Below are 15,606 nucleotides of genomic sequence, written 5' to 3'. Positions count from 1 at the left end.
TTTGCCACTAAAAAGCCCCGTGTAGACGGGGCCATTTGTCAGGAAAAAAAACGTTTTTCGCAAGATCCTGTAAACTTCAATTTTTGAGGAATAAGGGATCTTGTGAAAAGGGTGGTTTTTTTCCCGCAGCATGGACATGAGATTAGAATCCAGCCCATGGTAACCTAACTAGCAGATGGCATCTCCTGACTAAACGTGTAGATGGCCAGGCTGGCGGGCAAGGGTTTTCCCAGAGCTGGGGGGACAGCATTCCCATGTTAATGGAAGACATCCACGGTTTGGTTCTGACCTCAGTTGAGTCGTGCTGATTTCAAAGCACCCCTGAATTACGCCAGCACACGCAGGTTCCAAATCAGACTTTCCCTGTGCCGTAGCGACGGCTGCTGCTGGGAGAGGGGTCCTGCTGGCTTGTGGAAGCGATCACGGTGCTGGGGAGGGGGTCCCCTGGTAGCTGCTGATAGACAGGCTAATAACACAGGAACAAATTAAACATGTAAGAAAACAGTGCTGCACCTGGAGCAACAAGAGCAAGGGGAACTGATGCAACTAGCGTCAAAGCCAAAAAGGAACTATAACTCATAGAAATATGTTGGTGTCTCCACCCCCAATCTCTCCTTGCCTCTTATTTCAAAGGCAAACCCTGCACTGTACCATGTGGCATCTCCAGCCTTAAATCTCCCTGTCTTCGAGTGCTTGTAATGTGAGACGGCCGTCCAGGAGCTCACCCCCTCGAAGGGCTTGCGGCGGCATACAGTGAGCGAGGGATGGCAGGGGGAAACATACCTGTGTCATTCCTGCACCACCGCATTCTCCTCCCTCCTTCTGCAGTTAGAGGAGCTTTCTCTGCCGTCGCATTTCCATGCCTTGTTCTGAGAGATCAGCAGTCTGTCTAGCGCATGTCCAAGCACAGTGGGGGTCCTGTGTGTGGTTCTGCTCAGGAAGAAGCATGGTCTTGGGCGTCGGGAGAGGCGGGCTGAACTCCCGGCTCAGTGTGCCCCCGTGGGCAAGTCACTTGATCGCTCTGTGCCTCGCTTTCCCATTTGTAAAATCAGAGAGGACCGTAATGCCTCCTCCTTCTGCGAAGGGCGGCAACAGCCTCCTACTGCTACCAGTTTGTGGAGTCACTCCCAGTGATGAAAGTACCTTAACATTTCTTACCGTAGGGTACGTCTAGACTACATGGCTCCGTCGACGGAGCCATGTAGATTTGTTTGTTCGGCAAAGGGAAATGAAGCCGCGATTTAAATAATTGCGGCTTCATTTAAATTTAAATGGCTGCCCCGCTCTGCCGATCAGCTTTTTGTCGGCAGATCGGGGCAGTCTGGACGCTCCCCTGCCGACATGAAAGCCCTTTATTGACCTCCCCGGTAAACCTCATTCTACGAGGCATAACGGGGAGGTCGATAAAGGGCTTTCAGGTTGGCGCGGGAGCGTCCAGACTAGCGCGCTGAGCCGACATACAGCTGATCAGCTGTTTGTTGGCTCAGCGCGGCAGCCATTTAAATTTAAATGAAGCCGCGATTATTTAAATCATGGCTTCATTTCCCTCTGCTGATCAGCCTAATATACATGGCTCCATTGACGGAGCCATGTACTTCAGACACACCAGTACTGTCCTCCTGGAACCCAGGTCCCTGACAGTTCTTTCAATAGCTCCCTGCTGGCTTTTGCCGCAGCTCAGCCAGCTCTTGCCGGAGCTCAGCCACTTACTTTCACCTCTGGTCACCCCTTTAGTTCAAGTGACAGAAGTCTATGCCACTGCGGGTCTTGGGTTCAAACTCTACAGATGACCTGCCTGGGCGGTCATGACCTGAGCTGCCTCAGCTGTATGTGTATTGAGTCATAGGAAATGGCACAGGCATGGGCATAGAAACCACCAAAGTCAATGAGCGTGGCAACAATTTGGGGCAGAGGCCAGCTTTCTGTTTTTGTCTGTACAGCGCCTGGCACACTGGGATCCCAGCCAATGCCAGGCACTACCCCAAACCGAAGAACGATAATGAGATGACCGCATATGGACGCCGACGCCTCGAGGCTTCTCTGAACCAATACCTCTGTCGGAGCTGGCGAGGAGCATCTGTGCTCTTATTGGGGTGCTGTTATGGATAAGCTCAGCTCCCTGGAAGGTCGGGAACTCTCGCTAGCGGGAGAGCCGTATCACTGTTCAAGAGCCGCTCTGGTTCTCTAGCCAGGATGGAGTTTTTCCTTTCCTGTGCTTCTGCCATCCAGCAGCTGTGCCATGCGGCCCGGGGAGAGCGGGAGAGCATGAAGAGCTCTACAAACACTCCTTAAAACTGCCGCGGGAAAAGCAGAAACTTTCCACTGTTTAACCTCTGTGTTGGCTGTGCAGGGATGGGAGCCTCATCTACAAGTCTCCCGGCCTCCCTATAAAAGCCACTCTGTGTAAATCTCCCATCCATTTAGCCCCTGGCTCTGCTGCTCCTTGTTTATTTGGTCTCCACTCAAACATGGCAGCCTGCAAGCATGTGTCTCTTGAGTCATTTATCTCCCCGTGTCAAAGTCGAGGAAGAAGTGGCCAAAGTTTAAACTGTGTTTCCAGGCAGGAGGATAAATCACAACTCCACCAGCCTCTCCCTCCGCCCCCCCCCGAACTTCCCTACCTCTCACTCTACACTGCTGAGAGGGGGCAAAGAAGGGGCGAGGAGAGAATAGCTCCTGATTTACTGAGCTGACCAGGAATTTCTCTACAAGCTGCCCATCCCCTCCTCAACATGCTCTGGAGTTCAGCTGCTCATTCACCTTGTTTTGTTTTTGCAAGATCAGACTAACACGGCTACCTCGCTATTACTATTCACCTTGTTTGTGTCACTCATAAAGACTGAGGAGGGGAGAGAGGCTCATAAGGGATCCACCCTCCAACCATTCTGGATGGGAGGGACAAAATACACTGTCAAGGAAGAATCTCCACATTCCTTCAGGAGGGAATTCAGGAGGGGGGATTCACGGAGCACAGAGATGAGTGCGAGGCAGGCTGCTCTTAGCTTACAGATCAGAGGGTATGCCATAAAGCATGTGGCCCAGGGGCCGGATCCAGCCCACCTAACACTTTGATCCGGCCCACAGACGGCATCTGGCCACTTCTATTTATATCGTGCTGCCCGAACCACCAAATTTCCCGCTGGTGGCTCAGGAAGCAGGATCCCCAGCATGGGACGGAACCGTGAGCCCTTTGCTGTGTTTTTAATTCAAAGCCTCCGACCCCAGACAACTCTGGGGGGAGGCTAATCCTCAGCCCCGCCTCTTCCACCCCAGGCCCCGCCCCTTCTGAAGATAGAGCTGGCCTGTGGCCATGTACCAAAATTCATTAAGTGGCCCCCCTGTGAAAATTATTGCTCACCTCTGCCATAAAGTCTCCCCCAGTCCTTATTCCAGCTGCTTGGAACAGCACAGTTCTCTTTCTCTCTCCCTCCAGTACCGGCTCTGATGCTATTTGCTACAGCGCTTCCTGCAGGGGAGATGGAGGGACTGGAACAGATGTGAGCACCTCATCGCCTGTGGCGCCCCCTCCCCCCCCCCCCCCACGTGGAGAGAGACAGTCTGGAGCCAGCTGTGCGCTCCCACCCAAAAAAGGCTCCTACATCATCCCCTGAAGTGCCTCCTGCTGGGAAAGGTTGGGACTGGAAAAACCTTGAGCTCACCCACCACCTACAGCAAGGGTTTTTTTTCAACCTTTTGCATACCCGGGACCAGCTTGAGGCCTTCCTAAACTGTGTCACGGAGATCTCAGGGACTGGCTGCCATCCGCGGACGGGTCATTGAGAAACCCGGCCCCAGGCCATCTCCTGCTGGAACAGGCCGGACCTGACGTAGGGATGCGCTCGTAGCCTGCCGCTCAGATGTTTTCCCTCCGTCTTTGGAAGCTGAGGCCTGTTCGGAGCCTGTCTGGCATGACGTGTTGAGCAAAATCCCTGGGCTTTGTATTTTTCATGCCCTTCCTTTTGTCCTTTAAACTCCTGGAGCCAAGCCTCTCCCTGGTGCAACTCCATTGACATCAGCGGGGCTCCACCCGGGCTGAACCTCTCCCGCCAAAGCAGAAGGCTGAGAATTAAAATTTCTGAATTACAGGGGCACCCCCCGCTGCTTCCCCATGGAGCCAACAGTCCCCACTGTGCATAAGACTCACCTCCCTCTGCCAGGGCTGCCTTCAGCACAGCGAGACGCGTCAGTCCCAGCAGGGAGCCGGAGGAGCAGGGACGGTGAAGGGGGTGGCTGCCAACGAGCTCCATCACTGGACCCAGCCTGTATTTCCCGACCCCCAGGCCTCAGGCTCCCTTTGGACCAGTGAGAGGCGTGGCTATCTGCTAGGGATAGAAGAAAAAGACTTCCGTTATCAAAGCCAACGGGATAATAGAATCATTAACTGGAGAGAACATGTGGCTTTGGCCATTGGATCAGTAATAGAACTTTCAGCCTATGTGTCAATTTCGTGTGATTTCATTCTCAAAAGAGGGTTAAACACTAAATCTGCATTGATTCTCTCAAACTTTTCTTTCTTTCTTTCTTTCTTTCTTTCTTTCTTTCTTTCTTTCTTTCTTTCTTTCTTTCTTTCTTTCTTTCTTTCTTTCTTTCTTTCTTTCTTTCTTTCTTTCAACATAATCTCTCTCTCTCTCTCTCTTTCCCTATTCCTCTCTCTCTCGCTCAGTGAGAGCTGATGCAGTTAATTGGAGCTTCTTGAAAGTGTGCATTAGCACAAGCAGAGCCAAGAAGACGTCTTGGCAGCAAAATATCATTATCAGTTCTTGAGCTCCAGCCAAAATCCCCTTGCGGTCAAAACACAATTCTTTAAACTAAACAATTAAAGATTTGTGCAAGTGTTGCTGCCATGAGTTATCAAGGGTAGGGAGGGGCTTCTCCTTGCCAGTGTCAGCAGAAGTTAACAATCCGCTCTCTGCCGGGGAAACAGGTGACAGGCTGAAAACTTAGTCAGCGTGAAGGCACTGGGTAGGGACCATGGGAAAAGTGTAGGCAATGGCACCGCCGCACAGGGTATGTTGGCGATTTTTCTCCTGCCTCTTGGGAACCAAGGGAAGAGCCAATTCATGGGCAGTGGGTGAAGGCCCAAATGAAGAAGGAAAACCCAAGCCCTGCCTCTTTTGCCCAAAGCCACACCCCTTCCCCTGAGACCATCCTCTTTCAACAAGCTCTCTGCCCAGCCAACCCCTGTCCAACCCCAGCCCTCAAGCCTGATCCTTCCTGGCCACCCACAGGGATGGGGATGGAGCACCATAGTCCCAGAGAGCCATGCAGTGTAAGTGGTTTTGTGGAAACAACTCCTTCCCCTGCCTGCATTACTCACTGCCCATGACAGCCATGTTACTCAGTGGTTTTCATACTTCTGATCCATGTCCCAGTCTTACAAATGAAGCTTCATCTTTATATTTTTTCAATGGAAAATGGCTTCTAGAGTCAACAGAAATTTTGTCCAGAAAAAAAGATAAGTTTACCTTTTTGGGAGTTGTCAAAAAAAAAAAAAAAAAAAAAGAGTTCAAACTTGCAAATCAAAAATGTATATTTTTTTCATGAAAATTCAAAAACTTTCAAAAAAAATGTGTTGATGAACATAACACCCTGGTTTTTTATTTCCACCTAAAACTTTTGTTGGGGAAAAAATTCATTTTGTGATCCCTCTGTTCATAAAGAAACAGCTATCTCAACCCTTTCCAACCCGTTCATCACTCCTGAGTTAGGGGGCCAATGGTCTAAGTCAGCAGTTCCCAAACTGTGCATTGGGGTCCCAAAGTGGGTTGTGATCGAGTTTTAATGGAGTTACCAGGGCTGGCGTAAGACTTGCTGCGGCCTGCGGCCCATACTTCAGTCCTATGGGGAGGGGCTCAGGGTTCAGCCCCAGGCAGTGGGGTCAAGCTTGGGTTCCCTCCCTCACCCCAACACACACACGCACACCAGGGTGATGGGGTCATGTTGTAAATTTTGTTGTCAGCAGAGGTTTGTGGTGCAATTACATTTGGTCCAAGTGGTTCATTCTAAACAGCAGCTGGGATCAACTGGCCACATAGGGCAAATAAAGCAAGCTCTGTTAGTCTCCTCTCATAAAGTCTCCCATTCCCTTTTCCTTCACCTGCTGCAGTTTGAACATGTCAGCTTTATAGACTAAAATATGTCATTGACAAAGGTATGTTTCAGGTTTTGGATGAATCCGCCATAGCAGCCATTAAAATATTGTCCGCCGACTAGACAGCGTGTTACAATATATAACAAAAGCCATTAAATGTAACCAGAATGTGTTGATTTCTGCACTATATAAGCCAACCAGCCTGAACTGGACAAGATTCAAAGAGTTAACCGAAGAGAGGCTTTTAATTGTCATAGGGTGGGGGAGGAGAGATTTTAAAGAGATGCAGAAATATTCAAGGGCCATAAAATATCCCCTTTTCAGTGTCAAAGTTAATGTTCCAGGCCTCAGGTGAAATCGGCTTCTTATCAGAGTGGTTCCCCCTGGAGAGGTGTGACAGAGCAGAGAACGGGAGAGATAAGTGCTGCTTCCCCTTCACAGTATGATGAAAAGTGGCTTTGAACTCCAGCTCTGAGATGCAGACGGGGCCAATGTTAGTAGGCCAACAGCTTAGCTTTTCCGGGGCTGGCTTGCTTCTAAAACATAGAAACCGCCACACTGCCTCAGATCTGTGGTCCATCTCATCCAGATGCTGGCTCCAACCGTGGCCACTACCAGCTGCTTCAGAGAAAGGTGCAAGAAACTCTGCAACAGAGACTTATGGAATAACACTCCCCAGCCTCCCGGGAGAACCTCCTGACTTCTGTCATGGAGACTACATCTACGCTACCAGGTTATTTAGAATTAATCACACCCAAAATAACTATTTCGAAATAAGCAGATCCCTTTTCACCAGCAGGAGTTGTTATTTTGAAATAACGAGCCCTTTATTTCGAAATAACAGGCGTGGGAGTGTGGGTGCTTGCCTTGTTAGTTCGAAATAAGGGGAGTTATTTTGAAATAACTCCCCGGCGTAGATGTGCCCTTAGAGGTTGGCTTGTGCCCGGAAACATGAGGGTTTGTGTCCTTTCCAGACTCTAAGTTAATTATTTTAACTTTTCTTGTCATTTAAGTGAACATCATTTTTTTACAAAGCTTGCTGAGCTCTTGACCACATACTATCTTGAGGCAAGGAGTTCCATAGGGTAGCTTTATGGGGGTTGCTTGGGTTTTTTTTTCATCATCTCGCTCCATTTGGTGTCAGTCTAGCTCTTCTAAGAAACTGCTTGCACAGAACAGTCTTCCCACTCCTAGGGTTACCAGATCCATATCCAAATCGTATGCTAACTACCCAATCAGGGTGAAATGTAATTTGCACTAATCAGCCAAAGGTGAGGCGGAATTAAAAATAAACTCAGCAGAGGTACTTTAGACAGCACTCCAGTACAGGCCTTTGCAACACACACACATATAACCCAATAGATTACAGGATTCTACAAGTGTACAATAATTGCAACACAGAGGAGGCTAGAACAGCAAAGAACTCCTTTTGAGGTTTTCCCATCACTGCAGGAGAGGAAATGTACCTAATGGGTTCTATTTGGAGCTTGATCCTCTGGCCTTCTGGGTGATTTTGGGCAAGACTTTGCCCTTCTGTGCCTCAGTTTCCCCATCTGTAAAATGGGAATAATACTGACCTTCTTTGTCAAGCACTTGGAGATCTACTTGGGCAAGATGATGTTATTATTATTATTAATAATAATAACAATAATAATATATAATAATACATTGTGTGTATTATCATAGGGCCTAGAAGTCCCAATCAGGGATCAGTGCCCACTATGCTAGGTGCTGTACAAACATATTGGACAAGTACAACTGCATCTAGTGCACTGAGGTTATTCTTGTACTCCGGGTATTTAAAGGGATACCGTCGCTGAGGCTGTACCATTAGCTTCTAGAGGAGGGAAGTGTTCAGCATAACACATAGGTTCTAAATAGGACCAGGAGCCTGCCCTTACAAGTCGGACTCTTATCCACTGACTGGAACTGGAGCCATGGGACGTCAGGCCCCTAGTTTAGGTGACTCAGGATGGATTTTGACTGTGCCCCCAGGTTTGAAGATGTTGGCCATAGCTCCGTGAGCCAACTCCGCCACGGTGTTCACAGCTTTAGCCACACGAGGCTTTTGAAACATACAGCGTGAGGGGGCTCTGCATCAAATGGACCTAGTTCCCATGCACAATCGCTCCACTTGAGCTAATTCTCTTTTCACTCACCCTGAGTGCTCAGGGGTCAGTCAGCTCAAGGTAAGCAAGTTACCCTGACAGGGGAAACAGGGCTCAGGGGTGGCAGGAGGTATACAACGGTGCATGTGCATCTCCCATGCTTATTCACAGGCCTGCATGCATGTGCGCGTACCTCCGTGTGTCCGTATTTCTGCATGGGCCCGGCAGGGTGTATTTCTCTTGCTGCAGACAATTCTCGGAGGCTGTGTCTACACTGGCCACTTATTCCGGAAAATCAGCAGCTTTTCCGGAATAACTTGCCAGCTGTCTACACTGGCCCCTTGAATTTCCGGAAAAGCACTGACGATCTACTGTAAAATCATCAGTGCTTTTCCGGAAAAACTATGCTGTTTCCGTTCGGGCAAAAGTCCTTTTCCGGAAAACTGTTCCGGAAAAGGGCCAGTATAGACAGCACAGTAGTGTTTTCCGCAAAAAAGCCCCGATCGCGAAAATGACGATCGGGGCTTTTTTGCGGAAAAGCGCGTCTAGATTGGCCACGGACGCTTTTCCGGAAAAAGTGCTTTTCCGGAAAAGCATCCTGCCAATGTAGACGCGCTTTTTTCGGAAATACTTATAATGGAAAACTGTTCCGTTTTAAGGATTTCTGGAAAATCATGCCAGTGTAGACGTAGCCCCAGTGTCTTCGTCAGTCCTCCCAGGGAGTTCTGTCTGCATGCATCCGCATGTCGCACTATAAGCGCGTCTCCATCCCGAGAGGGCAGCAGTGAACACTTCCTTGGGTTATATTCTTTTATAGCCATAGATATATGTGTATATACATATATATGGCCCCTTTCTAACTAATAAATAAATAACTAAAGCCGTTGCCAAGGCCCCTCCTAGCATTTCCTGGAGAGAGGCACATTGCCACCTGTTGCTATGGAGAAGGCTCTTTATCATAAACACTGGGTAAACAGCTGCTGCCAGAGAGCCCCTTTCTGCCTTCCCTGGGTTTATTTGGAGAAAGTCAATAAGGAAAAATAAACATTCCTTGTCCCTGTGTATATAGATCCTTGCGACTTGGATCCTGCAAATGCGCTGGACTGGGTGTGCTCCGAGAGCTGTCAGCTTTCAGAGGGGTCTCAAAAGCCGGGCGGACTTTCACAGCACCCAAGAAACCACAGGATTAAGAAATGGGAATGTTATAACACAAGTGGCCATTGTTAAATACCTGCCATCTCCAAGGCAGGGGCAAACGGCACCCGGACAGCCCACTAGGCACAAAAATTCAGAACCCGAGATGGATTTGGAAAAACTGAGACCCGAACATGCAGAGACTTTCAGATGCTGTGGGTTTGATTTGGTTCGTGACAGAGCTGTGTAGCCAGAGGACAAATGTGCTGAGATTCCAAACTCCTTTTACCCACCACTGAAAGGCAGCCACCTCTGAAAGTGACCCATGGAGGTTGTTTAGCAGCACACGTTATCTCTCGGTCTAGCTCTGTCATTTGTGAGTGCTGCAGTGACATAGCTCAGACCTGGAGGGATCATCCACACGTTGGCAGTGGGGTTCTTCACCCGATTACCAATAAAAATGCCAAGTATTGCTAATGAGGTGAGTTATTTTGTGGGAAGGTTCCTTATGGGCATGAGAGAACCAATCCATTTCCCAGAGGCTGCCAGGGAGACATTGGCTGGAAATCATCTTTGCTCCTCAGTGACTGGATCAAGACAGATGAGCAAGATGGCAAAGTTGCTGAGTCCTGTTATATGTCTATCATGTGCCCAGCCCTCACTACGATATTTAGGTGCCACCCACCAATGCCCACTGGGCATCCTCTGCTCCCCAGCTTTACACCATGATGGGTCCTGCAGGTTGGTACAAAAATGCTAGTTTGGAGACAGGTCTTTGAAGAAGGTCCCTGTCCACCCTCACATCCTCCCTGCAAGAGATGCAATCACCTTTTCCTCTCCTGCAGACTTTCCCCAGAGGCAAAGGGAGAGAGCGGCACCATGGACAGGATCCCCCATTGAGATGAGAGCTACGGAGCCAGAGCTGGGAATTAACATGCTCAGGCTGTAATTAGAGCTTCAGCGTGGTGACACCTCCACAAGTGTCTTTTTAAAAAAGCAGGTAAATTGGAGGTTTACAGGATTGTGGGGAGGAGGGGAGTAGGGAGGGGGGTTATTTTTAGCATCTTCCTCGTGCCATCCGATGATTGTTAATGTCCTGCGTGTTTGATGACAACTCACTAAGAGATGAGAGATGTATAGACCTGGTAGCTGAAGACAGTCCGAATCCTACAGGGAAAGAAGGACAAGGGGGAGCCATATGCTACACACTCAACCTGGCATGAGAGGAAGCAGAATAATTCAACTCAGGCTAGGTCTACACTACAGCTTTTTTTCAGAAAAAGCTACACAAAATGTGCTCCTCATTTTGCGTACCTTTTTCCAATTTATTTTTTGGAAGAGGCTTTTCCAAAATTTGGCCCATCTACACTGGGACAAATTTTGGAAAATCCCCTTCTTTTGGAAGATCCCTTCTTCCTCATGGAACGAGGAAAACAGGGCATCCAAAAGAGCGTGTTTGCATTTCCACAAAAAGAAAAAAAAAAAAAAAGAAGGCAGATGAGAAAACGCGTTCCCTGGATGCGGCGGAGTTTTTCCGGGATACCTGGATCTCGGAAAAATCCCACAGTGTAGACATACCCTCAGAGTGGGGAAGGGGAGTGGGTTTCTAATTGAAATGTTTTTTGGGGCCTGAATCTATCATATACAAATCATGATAGTGTCTAATCAAATTGGTGTTGACGTCCCCTGGTCCAGCCTCCAATGAGATCTGTGGAGTTACTGCGAGGATGGATTTGGGCCAGCCAATGACGTGCTTGCCAGGTAGAGAGGCCATGTCCCAGAATAGGAAGGATGTTTGGATGACACATTTTTAAGGGATGCCTGCCAGAGGGAAACAGGCAGTTTTACCTAGAGAGAGGCCTGAGCTGCTAAATTTGCATCCAGATTGTGATATGTGGGTTTTTTGGATCTGGGATTCTAGTGATGAGGACAGCTTCAGAATTTGGATCCAGATTCCCATACTCTGTCACCATCCTAAAGTTCGGAGGGAATTTAGATCTAGACCTATTCCTATATATTTTTTTTTTTTTGACAGCTGCTGCTGTCTGTACTCAAGGCAAGGACATTAGTGCTGAGAGGGAAAAAAAATTTGATTTTAATGCAAGCCCCAGTAATCAGCTATTTGTGATGGAATTTTATCTGTCCTGGTCTCTAAGGGATGAGAAGCAAGCAGAGAGGGAAGAAGGGTCAGAAATTAGTATGCAGAAATATCTGATCAGCCAAAGTAATTTTCTTTAATAATCGTATTCATACTGGCTGCTCTCCGCTCACTAGAAGAATTAAGTATTTAATAGTAATATATTTCATCTGGCAGCAGTTCCGTTTCGTTAGGAGCCGCGATGCGGCGTCGGGGTGGGCAGGTGGGGAGAGATTGAGGAGAGGGACTGGGGTGAGGAGATTAGACGGGGAACAAAGCGTTATGGGGGTCTGGCCTGCCCTTGCTCAGCTAAGCGCTTTGCAAGGACAACGTCTCCCACCCAAGATGGACCTAGCGGAACTGCTTCTCTCTTTGCAGTGGGGGCAGAGATCAGCCCCTCCTACAGGTCATAGGTCACTGCCGAGTTTCAACCTAAGGAGGAGTTGGACCGTGTTTCTCCTTGGGTCTTCTGCTGGCACATGAGGGTGGGCAGTGCCCTAAAGATCTTCTCCCACAAAGGACTAGGGCTGAACTGCAGTTGGCATTTCTGCCAGGAGGTGGGGGGTTTTGGTGGGACCTGGTTAGAGAGGAAGGAAGGGCAAACAGAGATAGATAGAGCTCGGGGTAAGTAATAGTTTTAGAAGGGGGGTCACGTCACAAATTTCTGAAGTAGCCCCAGGCCGTCCAGAAAGGGGCGGGGCCTTGGGAAGAAGGGGCGGGGCCAGGACACTTCTTGAGCTCTCCTGCCCACAGACCCTGATTGGCCTGGGGCTGGTGGTTCCCTCTAGGCACTGCATGCCTGTGGCGGCAGGAGGAGACTTTGCGTGCTCCCGCTACCAATCAGAGCTTGGGAGCAGGGGATTGCATGACGTCTTTGCCCTCCCCCCCCACCCTGGAAGGGGCACGTGGAGCCTAGAGTGAACAGCTCTTCAAAACAGCTGGCAGTTCCCTCTGGTACCATATGCTCCTGGCGGGCAAGGGGAGACTTTGTACAGTCCCCCATCTCCAGGCCTGAGGGTGGGGGAGTGGCAGAGCAGCTGCGGGCCAGATCCATCCCTCGGAAGCTCTCTTGCCCACCCCGATGTAGATAAAAGTATAGATCTATAGAGATAGAGGTGGAGATAGATGGATAGATATATCTATATCCAGATAGATCTAATTTAGATCCAGATCAATAGGCCATTAGCATGCACTTTATACTGGGCTAGTGAAAGTTACATGGAGTAAAATTGTCTGGCTTGTGTTATGCAGGACGTTAAACCAGATACTCATAATTGGCCCTTCTGGGCTCACAGTCTCTGGATCTATAATTTTTGTGGGAGGTATTTTATTATTATTGACCCTTATTCAGGAGATCATTTAAGCATATGCTTAAGGTCAAGCATATGCCTAAGCGCTATTGACTTTAATGGGACGTAAGTACTTGCTTAACATTAAAAAGAGTTAAACTGCTGTCCTGAATGATGATGTCAGCACCTTATTACCTGTTTTGGCAAAGGGCAGGCAGAGCTCTGACTGACCTGTTTCATCTTAGTTGGGGCTACCTATCTGAACATTGAGACTTCCAGGTTTTTTTGGTTTTGTTTTTTTTAAATAAAAACCCTCCTCTGCCACTGCATCACCATCACAACCTTGGGAAAGTCACTTAAACTCACTGCCGCATTGTGCACATTTGTAACACAGAAGTGATCAGAGCAGAGGGGATAAATGGCAATAAATGTGTCAAGCAAATTCAGCCTCTTTTTTTGTTCACAGAAAATCCATCCTGAGAGGGTGATATCCTCTTTTATTCATTAATCACATTTATTTCAGGGATTGTATTTCAAGGTAGTTGTTTTTTAACTCAGTGATTGATCATGAATAGTTGTGAGAATTAGCTACTCGATTTTCACAACGAGAGATGTGTGGTTAGTTATGATTTGTCGGCTAAGTCACGTGGTTTGTTTCTCTCTGCCTTATTAGATGAGGACACAAGTTTAACTCACACTGAGAACACGCAGCTCTTTGTTGCTGTCTAGCGTCCCGTACTAAACATTTAAAATTTGGTGTTTGCGAACTCTTGTGCACGTAGCTTTGTGATTTGCCTTTTGCCAAAGTTTGTGCCATTGACATGGGCTAGAGCGAAGCCAAAAGATGAAGCGCAAAAATAGAGGGAAACAGGTTGATTCATAAACATGGGCAAATATCGCAATAGAAATTCTGCTCTAGTGAGCATAATAGTGAGTGTTAGTGATAAAACTCCTCTAGTGATCGTAACGGTGAGCTCTAGGGATAAATCTGCTCTGGGGATGATGATACCTAGCTACCAGGGATATTGTGAGCCTTCCTTACATCATGTTGGCAATGCCCTGTTGAAAGGCTGAGTGCTATTAGACCTCAAGTCCTTCCTTATCAAACCTCATTCACATTCATCTTCACTCAGGATATCTCTATTGCTGGGAGAGCTGGTCTGTGAGTGCCAGGGACCCTGTTCTGCACCAGTCTTCATCGCCATCCTTTTGCAGAGCTAGCAGTCGCTGGCTTCAGCCGACTGGGTAAATGCCTAGGGCAAGGATCATGTATTTAAATTAGCCGTGCTGGGATACATGGGGCCAGGCTCCACAACTTCATGGTTCTCAGGTGGCAGTGGGACACAACGCTGATGTTAGATCCCACTTCCCAAGTTAGAAGGCTGAAGCATGGTCGCTGACTATGTGTTTGTATAGGGGTGGCAAGCGCCCTCTGTCTTGTCAAGTGTGTTTGCCTGCACTGCCTCTTTGAAAGCCTGTTTGGCTACTCAGACCTCCGGCCAGGTCACACTCTGTGAAATACTCAAACCCCCCACACCTAACAGGGAACCATCCCGGTGCCCTCTGCTGGCATCTCCAAGTCTGTCTCTCAGTTAATTCTCCCCACTCTGATCAAGAGTGGTGCTGCCAGGACTCCTCCTGCAGACAACTCCGGTTGGCCTTAGCTCAGGGTTTTGTCTTCCAGTTCATAATGCAGCTCTCCCCATGGAGCTGCTCCCTCAGGCTAGTCAGCTACCTTTGATCCTCTTTTCCTCAGGTCTGGGCTACAACTGCCCTGACTCTAGTGCTGCAGCTGCTTATGTAGTCCTTCTTGGCCCCTGATTGGTTGGTTTCTTCCCAGCCCCTCTAGCCAGTCAGGAGGACTTCTCTATGACCCTTTCTAGCTGCAAGGCCTGGTCTGCCTCATTACCGTATCCTTCATATTATACCGGCCACCCTGTATGTTAAGGCTGGAGCTGGGTATCCCTTCTAGTACGCCCAATGCCTCATGTCTGATGGTTTTTACATGGTGCCAGGGTGGGTGACTCTTCTGTTATGTCCCACATGAGGCTTCCACATTCCAACACACTAGGGGTGCACCGCATGTCCTAGGGCCATTGCATGACCCTGGTCTGGGCGTCCCTTTATATTGTGCTGGTATTTTAAGTCAGCTGTGTGCCTCTGCCCAGCTCTCATCCATGGCTCAGTGACACAACACTTTAGTTCATTGAGAGATGCCTGCAGCATTTTAAGACCGGGGCTTGAACACTGTTTCTCTTGTAAGGCCCCGGGGAGCCTATGCCGGCTGGCCAGCATCCCAGAGAACTCCCTCTTCCATCTCTGGAGCTGGTGACCCAGGGCATCCGTCCCACATGCCTCTCCTTCCTTCCTTCCTTCCCTTCTCGCCCCCCTCCCCCCTGCCCAAAGTGCTCTCTGCAGAGCGCGTGTTTGTGAGCTCACAGGGAACGGCGGGACACGGGCCTTTCTCTCGGCTCTAATGAAACCCTTTAATCATATTCAAATAGGTTACTGTTCAGGGGGAAAATAGAAATATGGATTTGATAGCAATAAATTTCCCTGGCTGGCTAAGCCCAGTTCTTAATTGTCCTGTCCCAGGGCTCGCACATTTCATTGTTCGTTAGGTGCTTAAGTCCCTGCTCTCATTTTGTGGCGGTGACATTACCGCTGATGGCTCTAATACTCTCATAATTTGAAAGGGGATTTGCATGATAGAACGCAGAGTATTAAAAGAAAAAGAAAAAAGGAGAGTTTAAAAAAAAGGAGGGAGGGGGGAGAAGAACGAGTGTGCGGCGGGAGGGGGGGGGCTGGTTCCAGCTTTCACTTAAAAAAAAAGTCACTTTCTTCAAA

General features: G+C 48.6%; 1 long non-coding RNA gene across 1 annotated transcript; it reads right to left on the bottom strand.

The window, feature by feature from the left end:
• Positions 1-202: 202 nt before the first annotated feature.
• LOC106731719 (uncharacterized) lies at positions 203-3,467 on the bottom strand. Its single transcript, XR_001367974.4, has 3 exons — positions 3,359-3,467; positions 784-930; positions 203-466 (listed from the first exon to the last, which is right to left on the bottom strand). It is a non-coding gene; the product is annotated as an uncharacterized LOC106731719 (long non-coding RNA).
• Positions 3,468-15,606: the final 12,139 nt, after the last annotated feature.

This window comes from Pelodiscus sinensis, chromosome 27, assembly GCF_052426305.1.
Source record: "Pelodiscus sinensis isolate ZL-2025 chromosome 27, ASM5242630v1, whole genome shotgun sequence".
In the NCBI taxonomy this organism is placed as follows: Eukaryota; Metazoa; Chordata; order Testudines; family Trionychidae; genus Pelodiscus; species Pelodiscus sinensis.
This window is presented reverse-complemented; position numbering and strand designations above follow the sequence as displayed.